Source organism: Nematolebias whitei, chromosome 1 (assembly GCF_014905685.2).
Source record: "Nematolebias whitei isolate Nwh7 chromosome 1, NemWhi1, whole genome shotgun sequence".
NCBI lineage: Eukaryota > Metazoa > Chordata > Actinopteri > Cyprinodontiformes > Rivulidae > Nematolebias > Nematolebias whitei.
Window position 1 is genome coordinate 48,414,408 of NC_056498.1, and position 8,183 is coordinate 48,422,590.

Below are 8,183 nucleotides of genomic sequence, written 5' to 3' on the forward strand. Positions count from 1 at the left end.
GAGGCTTTCTGGAGTGAACTGTGCTGCCCAGGGTCAGGAAGCTTGGTCTCAGTCGCAGGTCATGGGTCCTCCAACAGAACAATGACCCAAACATCTAAAAGCACCAGAACCAAACATTGGACTGTTCTGAAGTGTCCTACTGAGACCTGATCTAAATCCTGTTGAACATCTGGAGGAGCTGAAACATCTGGAGAGGGAACCTTTCAAACCTGAGACAGCTGGAGCAGTTTGAGGAGTGGACTAGAACATCTGTGGACCAGAATATCTGTGGACAGGTGGACCAGAACATCTGTGGACAAGTGGACCAGAAAACCTGTGGACAGGTGGACAGGAACACCTGTGGACAGGTGGACAAGGACACCTGTGGACAGGTGGACCAGAACACCTGTGGACAGGTGGACAGGAACACCTGTGGACAGGTGGACAAGGACACCTGTGGACAGGTGGACCAGAATATCTGTGGACAGGTGGACCAAAACACGTGTGGACAAGAACACCTGTGGACAGGTGGACCGGAACGCCTGTGGACAAGAACACATGTGGACCAGAACACCTGTGGACCAGAACACTTGTGGACAGGTGGACCAGAACACCTGTGGACCAGAACACCTGTGGACCAAAACACGTGTGGACCAGAACACCTGTGGACAGGTGGACAGGAACACCTGTGCACAGGTGGACCGGAACACCTGTGGACCAGAACACTTGTGGACAGGTGGACCGGAACACCTGTGGACCAGAACACCCATGGACCAGAACACCTGTGGACCAGAACACTTGTGGACCAGAACACCTGTGGACCAGAACACTTGTGGACAGGTGGACCAGAACACCTGTGGACCAGAACACTTGTGGACAGGTGGACCAGAACACCTGTGGACCAGAACACTTGTGGACAGGTGGACCAGAACACCTGTGGACCAGAACACCTGTAGACAGGTGGAGCAGAACCAGTTACAGAAATGGATCGACTGCAGTGATTGGCTCAAAAGTTTAAGCAATAAACCATTAAGTTTTTCCTCTTCATCATTGCCAGTTTATTTATTTTTTAAATAATTGTGATTAAATTTTTTTCAAAAGAAACGTCTGATTTGATGTGTTGATTTTTAGTGTTTTATTCTCATTAGTTTGTCCATTTTTTTTTTTGTTTTTTGTACCAAATGTTTTTTGTTTCTAGTTAAACTGGCACAAACACATTTATTCATATCTTTATTTTGACTTTCACAGTAAAGACTTTGTTTGTCCTCTCCATCATGTTTGCACCGACAGCCACATCCTTTGACGCCCTGAGGGACGCCGCACCATCCGATCAATTCATCACGCTGCCCCCGATCTTTGTGTCCTCTCTGACCTCTATACAATTTGCTGACAGCTTCCTAAACAGATGTATGCTGGAAGGGGGTTGGGGGAGAAGGGGGTTGGGGGGGGGGTCCCCTGCAGAAATGGTAAACATCACCATGTTTGTGTGTCGCACGCTCTGGAGGCTGTTTGACTGCACAGAATCAGGTAACTCATCCACGCTCCTATCTAACCTTTAAACATCCGCATGACAGATCCTCCCAAAGGTGAGCTGTGTTTCAGAGCCAAGTGACTCACAGGGTGTAACAGGTCCTCAGGTCCTGACCTGAACCCTGGAGTTGATGGGAAACCTCTGCCACTTCTCTTCCACTGACAGAAATCACCTTTTATTGTTTAAGAAAATAACTTCTTTATTTTTAAATAGTACAAAAGAAGATATTTTAAAATTAACATAAAAACTCATTTTGCTCTTTCATCTTCTTTCAAATCCACTTTTAATGTTTCAAACTGTAAAACTCCAAAAGGTTAAATTGCCGTCATTAAGTGGGCTCTGAAACCCAACGCCTTCTGCCTGGAGCGGACCTGGGGGGGTCATGAAAGGTACGGAATGACGAGAGCGGGTTCAGTTTTCAGTGGTGAGCAGGTAATGGCTTCATCTCCACATCCTTTAGATTCCGTCAAACATACTTACCTGATAAATCTGCAGAAATTCAGCTTCCTCATGAGCTCAGCGAGGCGTGGAGCGGCTCTCGACTGTTTTCAACACCAGCTGTTCGGACACAAACGCTTGGGTTTGGAACACCAACCCTGAAAAAGTTGGGTTTGTTGAGAAACAGCCGGTGGAGCATTTTGTAACTAATTAGGGTAATTAGCAGGAGGTCAATGAGAGGACTTCAAGTACTGTATTTTCCAGCATATACGTAAGTCCCAGGTTTTTTTTTATACATGGATTTGTCTGTCCTGCGGTTTATACGCCGAAGCAACTTATATAAGGTTTTTTTTTCCATATTCATAACGCAGTGTTTGACTGATGCTTTAAAATTTGATGAACTGCAACAGCGAGTACTCCTGTGCACACTCGCTTCACTCAGCTGGTGCAGGGAAAGGAACGCTGCAGAGCTTGCAGCTCCGGCCACAACCAACCAACCAACGGACGGACAGACGGCGCCACGCCACCCAGGCAGAATGAAGCTGTTTTGACCATTAAATAAATGCGACTTACAAATGATTTTTTTCCCTCTTCATGATGTTTTTTTGGACTGATGTGACTTATACGCCGGAAAATAGGGTACTTGTTGTCCACTGTCCAGGAGAATGGGGAGTGTGGTAAAGAGGTGAAGAAGAGAGTCCAGGCAGGATGGAGTGGATGGAAAAAAGTTTCAGGAGTGATTTGCAGCAAAACTGTGTCAGCAAAGGTCAAAAGAAAAGTTTACAAGACCATGTGAGACCAAATGTGTTGTATGGTCTGGAGACAGAGACATGGACAAAAAGACAGGAGACAGAACTGGACGTGGCAGAAATGAAGATGCTGAGGTTCTCCTTAGGAGAGACAAGGATGGAGAAGATCAGGCATGAGATCATCAGAGGTACAGCACAGGTTGAACAACTGGGAGATAAAGTTAGAGAGGACACACTGAGACGGTTTGGACATGTCCAGAGGAGGGACAGTGGTTTGGACATGTCCAGAGGGACTGTGGGTATATTGGTAGAAGGATGTTAGAAATGCAGCTGCCAGGAAGATATATATGGACGCAGTTAGAGAGGACATGGAGGTAGTTAGAGTGAGGACAGAGCAGCGGCTGAACAGACTAGTCGACTAGTCGATTCCAGGGCAACTCACGAGTTTTTAAATTCCACGTCGACTTGTCGCAGTCACATGATCGCTGGACACAAAACAGATTCTTCCGAGCAGATGGAAGGTGAGGAGCAGACCAGGTCTTGGCAAACGGGTAGAAATTTATCAAAAGTGTGGAAGTATTTCACCAACGATGACTCGTCTGGATCAACTACCGTAACGTGCAAAATCTGCGAAACTAAACTAAAGCACGACCTCGATCGAAAACCACATCTGTACGTGAGGAAACTATTGACAGCGAGTGAACTTTATTTAATTAATCCACCACCGCCCGCTCCGCTTTTTGTAGTTTTGATGTGCCATTCTGAAATAAGCACGTTGCTTTCACTTTTGCAGCTTAATAATAGTTTTGGTTTTCCTGTGACTTATTTGCAGTTTGATAAATGGCAGGAGCATAAATATACGCTCCCCATGTTTTTGTTATTCTGCATAAATGACGTTTTTTCCATGACTATAGGTAATATGGCGTCTTTGAGTTCCTATGACATCACAGCGACTAGTCGACGTGGACTTTTATCACGTTGAAGTGGACTTTAATAAAACACATGAAGTCGTGCAACCCCCAGGACAGAGTGAGATGGAGGATGACTCCCTGAAGAGGGAAAAGCCAAGCCAAAAGATTTTAATTTAAAAAAGAAGTTTCAGCTTCTTAGTTTCAACATCTGATTTGTTTCTGTTGCTTTGTGAATAAAATGTAGATTAGTGAGATTTAAAAATCAATGCATTCTTTTTATTGACACTTTTCACAAAGTCCCAGCGTTTTCAGATTCGTGGTTGTGTTTTAAACCAGTTTGAGCGTTCTTCATGAATCTGCTCAGCTTTTCTGGGGTTCTGCAGCAGAAAAAGTGAGGACGCACAGACTGGGACTGGGCCAAAGACACGAGCTTGAGTTCAGGGAGTATTTCCGAACGCTCGCCGTGTGCAGGTTTCTGCTCCGACGAGTTTATTTAGCTCATCGACTTTGCAATAAACCGTCCGGAGCAGATCATTTACACGAGACTTGTGAAAGTCTGGAGCAGCTTGTCGTGCGTCAGTTTTATCTGCTGCGTCTGGCCTTTAGGCCGAGGGCTTCTTGGACAATCTCCCTCCCCACACACACACACACACACACACACACACACCACAAAAAGCAATAACTGGAGAAAACTCTCCAAATCTAAGCTCCGCCCCTGATAAAATCCCCTTTGTCCTGGTTTGACGCCGGTAAGCTCCTTACCTTTCTGTCCCCTCCACGGGTGGAGAGATGACAGCTGCAATGTTCCACACACACATCTGGCTCAGAGGCATCCCTGCAACAAAAATATGGATTAACTTCAAAACGAAGTTAATCGATGCCTAAATGACCTTTCAGGCTCCAAACACATCGATGTCCAAGGATGATGGGATCAGTTGTTGAGGGAACAGAATCACGTGGTTTCCAAAATATACATTAAAAAAAATGCTTCATAAGCACTTATTTAAAAATAAACGCATAATGATTTAATTGTCGATACAATAATTTATTGTATAAATCAGAAAAAAATACCTTTGATTTATTTGTAGGAATATTCAACAGGAAAATTTCTAGAAAATATGAAAATAGCAAAGATAGTTCCTCTTTATACGAATGTGTTTTAACACAGTATCTTTCTAAATAACAAAACAGTATACATATATCTAGACATTTCATTAAGGTAATATATTATCTGATAAAATTATATTTCAATATAAAGTTAAGAAACCCTTTTTTAGGTGGATAATAATTGGTGCTGCCTCTTACTAGGCAGTCATCGATTACGCCACAACGCATCAGATGCTTGCGTACATCCTTCAGTCTGTAAAGTTGGCATGGTCTTGGTCAGAGTTACATAACCTGCTGCAGGGAAGCAGACGATCACCTTCCAGTTCTGAGAGCCAGATCCCTCCAGTCGGCCCAGTCAACTGTGAACCAAACCATCAGCTCGAATTCCCCGTTCGGTCTGTGCCTTTAATGTCGCATTTCCATGTTGGTTGAAAATCACTAAGTTGTGCCAGTGGATCCAGTGGTGTGTTAATCCAGATGTTGGCACAGCGGCTGGTCTGACACAGACCACAGCTGGCAGCGTTTGCCTGACAGGTCACATCAATTACACATGTGGCACTGAAAGAAACCCCTGAAACTTTTAATTATTTATTTAATTGTTTGTTTTTCCACTTTGAAATGACCTGAAGATGTTTTTGGGACTGCAATAAACAAATTTACAAGAAAATGTTGATTAAAAACCTCAGCCCAACTGCCAGACTACAGAGATCAAGAGAACCCAGTTGAACAAATGAGACAAAATATTGTACTTGGTCATTTATTTATTGAGGAAAATGATCCAGTATTACAAATTTGTGAGTAGTAAAAGTATGTGAACCTGTAGTATTATCAGTTCATTTGAAAGTGAAATTAGAGTCAGGTGTTTTCAATCAATGGATGATGATCAGGTGTGAGTGGGCACCTGTTTGATTTAAAGAACAGGATCTATCAAAGTCTGATCTTCACAACATGTTTGTGGAACAAAGGAGATTTCTGAGGAGCTCCGAAAAAGAGTTGTTGATGCTCATCAGGCTGGAGAAGGTTACAAAACATCTCTGAAGAGTTTGGACTCCACCAATCCACAGTCACACAGATGGTGTACACATGGAGGAACATCAAGAGCATTGTGACCCTCCCCAGGAGTGGTGGACCAACAAACATCACTCCAGGAACAAGGTGTGGAATAGTCGGTGAGGTCACAAAGGAGCCCAGGGTAACTTCTCTCTCACATTGATGTTCATGAGTCCACCATCAGGAGAACTCTGAACAACAATGGTTCATGGCCCGGTTGAAGGAGAAACCACTGCTCTCCAAGAAGAACATGGCTGCTCGTCTGCAGTTTGATAAAGATCACGTGGACGAGCCAGAAGACTGTTGGAGGAACGTTTTGTGGACGGAGGAGACCAAAATAGAACTTCTTGGTTTAAATGAAAAGTGTTCTGTTTGGAGAATGGACAACTGCATTTCTGCAGAAGAACCTTATCCCATCTGTGGAACACGGTGGCGGTGGTATCATGGTTTGGGCCTGTTCTGTTGCATCTGGGCCAGGACTTCTTGCCGTCATTGATGGAACAATGAATTCTGAATTATATCAGAGAATTCTAAAGGAAAATGTCAGAACATCTGTCCATGAACTGGATCTCCAGAGAAGGTGGGTCATGCAGCGACACAATGACCCTCAGCAGACAAGATGTTCTACCGAAGAATGGCTCAAGAAGAATAAAGTTCATGTTTTGGAACGGCCAAGTCAAAGTCCTGACCTTAATCCAATCCAGATGTTGTGGAAGGACCTGAAGCTGCAGTCAATGTGAGGAAACCACCAACATCCAGAGTTGAAGCTGTTCTGTTCGGAGGAATGGGATTCCTCCAAGGTGAGCAGGACTGATCAACAGTTACTGGAAATGTTTAGTTGTAGTTATTGCTGCATGGGGGGGGGAGTTCACATACTTTTGCCACTCACAAATATGTAATATTGGATCATTTTAATGATTTTCCTCAATAGATAAATAAATGACCAAGTTTAATATTGTTGTCTCTAGGCCTGTCGCGATAAACAATAAACCAATTAATCGCATAATAAATGAAAATTATCAAAAGCATTTTCATTTATCGGCTTTATCGTTTCTTCATGTCTCTCTCTGTCTACTGAAGACACTGGATGATAAAAGGCTCAACTCCGGTGCTCTTCACTGACCCCTCCCTTTCTCTTTAAAATCCATTTTAACGATCCAAAAATCACATTTTTGGATCGTTAAAAGCAGCTAAGCTGAGAAGCTAAGCTACGAGCTAAGCTAACAGGCCGACCTCAGGAAAAAAAACTCCCGTCTTGTTGAAGCTCCAAAATTCACGGTTGAAACCCGTTCCTTCATGTAAGAATTTTTCCTCTACAAAAAGAAGCTGAGAACTTGTTTACTAATTTTTATTAAAAGCTTTGTGTGACAAATGCTATGCTAAAGAGCTCAAACCACACCGAGCGGCCGCCATTTTGAGAACTGAAGCGAGACAGCCCATGTCATGTCAAAGGGCCTCCCTTCCATTTTTCTTAAAGAGACATGCTTCTCGTTCCCTCACTATCCATCCTACGGTTCAAACAATCTTATACTGCCATCCGGTGGTCAAAAAAGGTACTACATGCAAAACAAATTAAACATTTCTTCTTAAATTTAATAATATTACTATTTATTGTCAAATTTAAAAAAATATTATCGTTTATCGCAATAATTTCTGTAACGATTAATCACACCCAGCAAAATTTGTTATCGTGCCAGGCCTATTGTCTCATTCATTTCACTACTTTTAAGACGTGTTAAAATCTGATCATGTTTTAGGTCAAATTTATGCAGAAGTAGAGAATAAAGCTTCACAAACTTTTAAGCACCACTGTATGTTCACTCCCACAAAGTCTGGAACACGTGTGAACAAAAAGGCGTAGCACCCTTGAAAGGGCTGCACGTCACCTGCCACCTTTCATGTCAGAGGTTTAGACAAATATCTCAGGTCATCTTGCTACTTTGGGGATTTTCTAGGGTCAGGTATTTGAAGAGTTAAACATTTCACGGAGCTCCGCTACGAGGGGAAAAATCCTTTATAAACACTTTGACATTTAAAAACATCCGTTATGCACTGACACAATTCATACAGCATCACAACGTGGCTAAACATGGCCAGAAAGTCCCAAAGGGGGAGGGGCACATCAAATCCCTGCAACTAGAGTTAAGCTCATTTATTTGTAATTTTATCACCAGGAAACATTCACGAGGGCAAAAACAAATGAAATTTATTTTCAAGGAGGTAATCTTGTTGGTGACAGAAAAGTATAGCTGAATAATCCATGAAACGAGTTGAGCTATTAAATATTGACTGATTCTTGATGAGCAAAAACCACAAGATGGAAAAGGAAATCCCACGCGAGGCTCCCGTTGCAAACAACTGAAATAATAATCAAGGTCACTGCTTTGTGTGCACTTTTATTTATTAAATAATGCATCG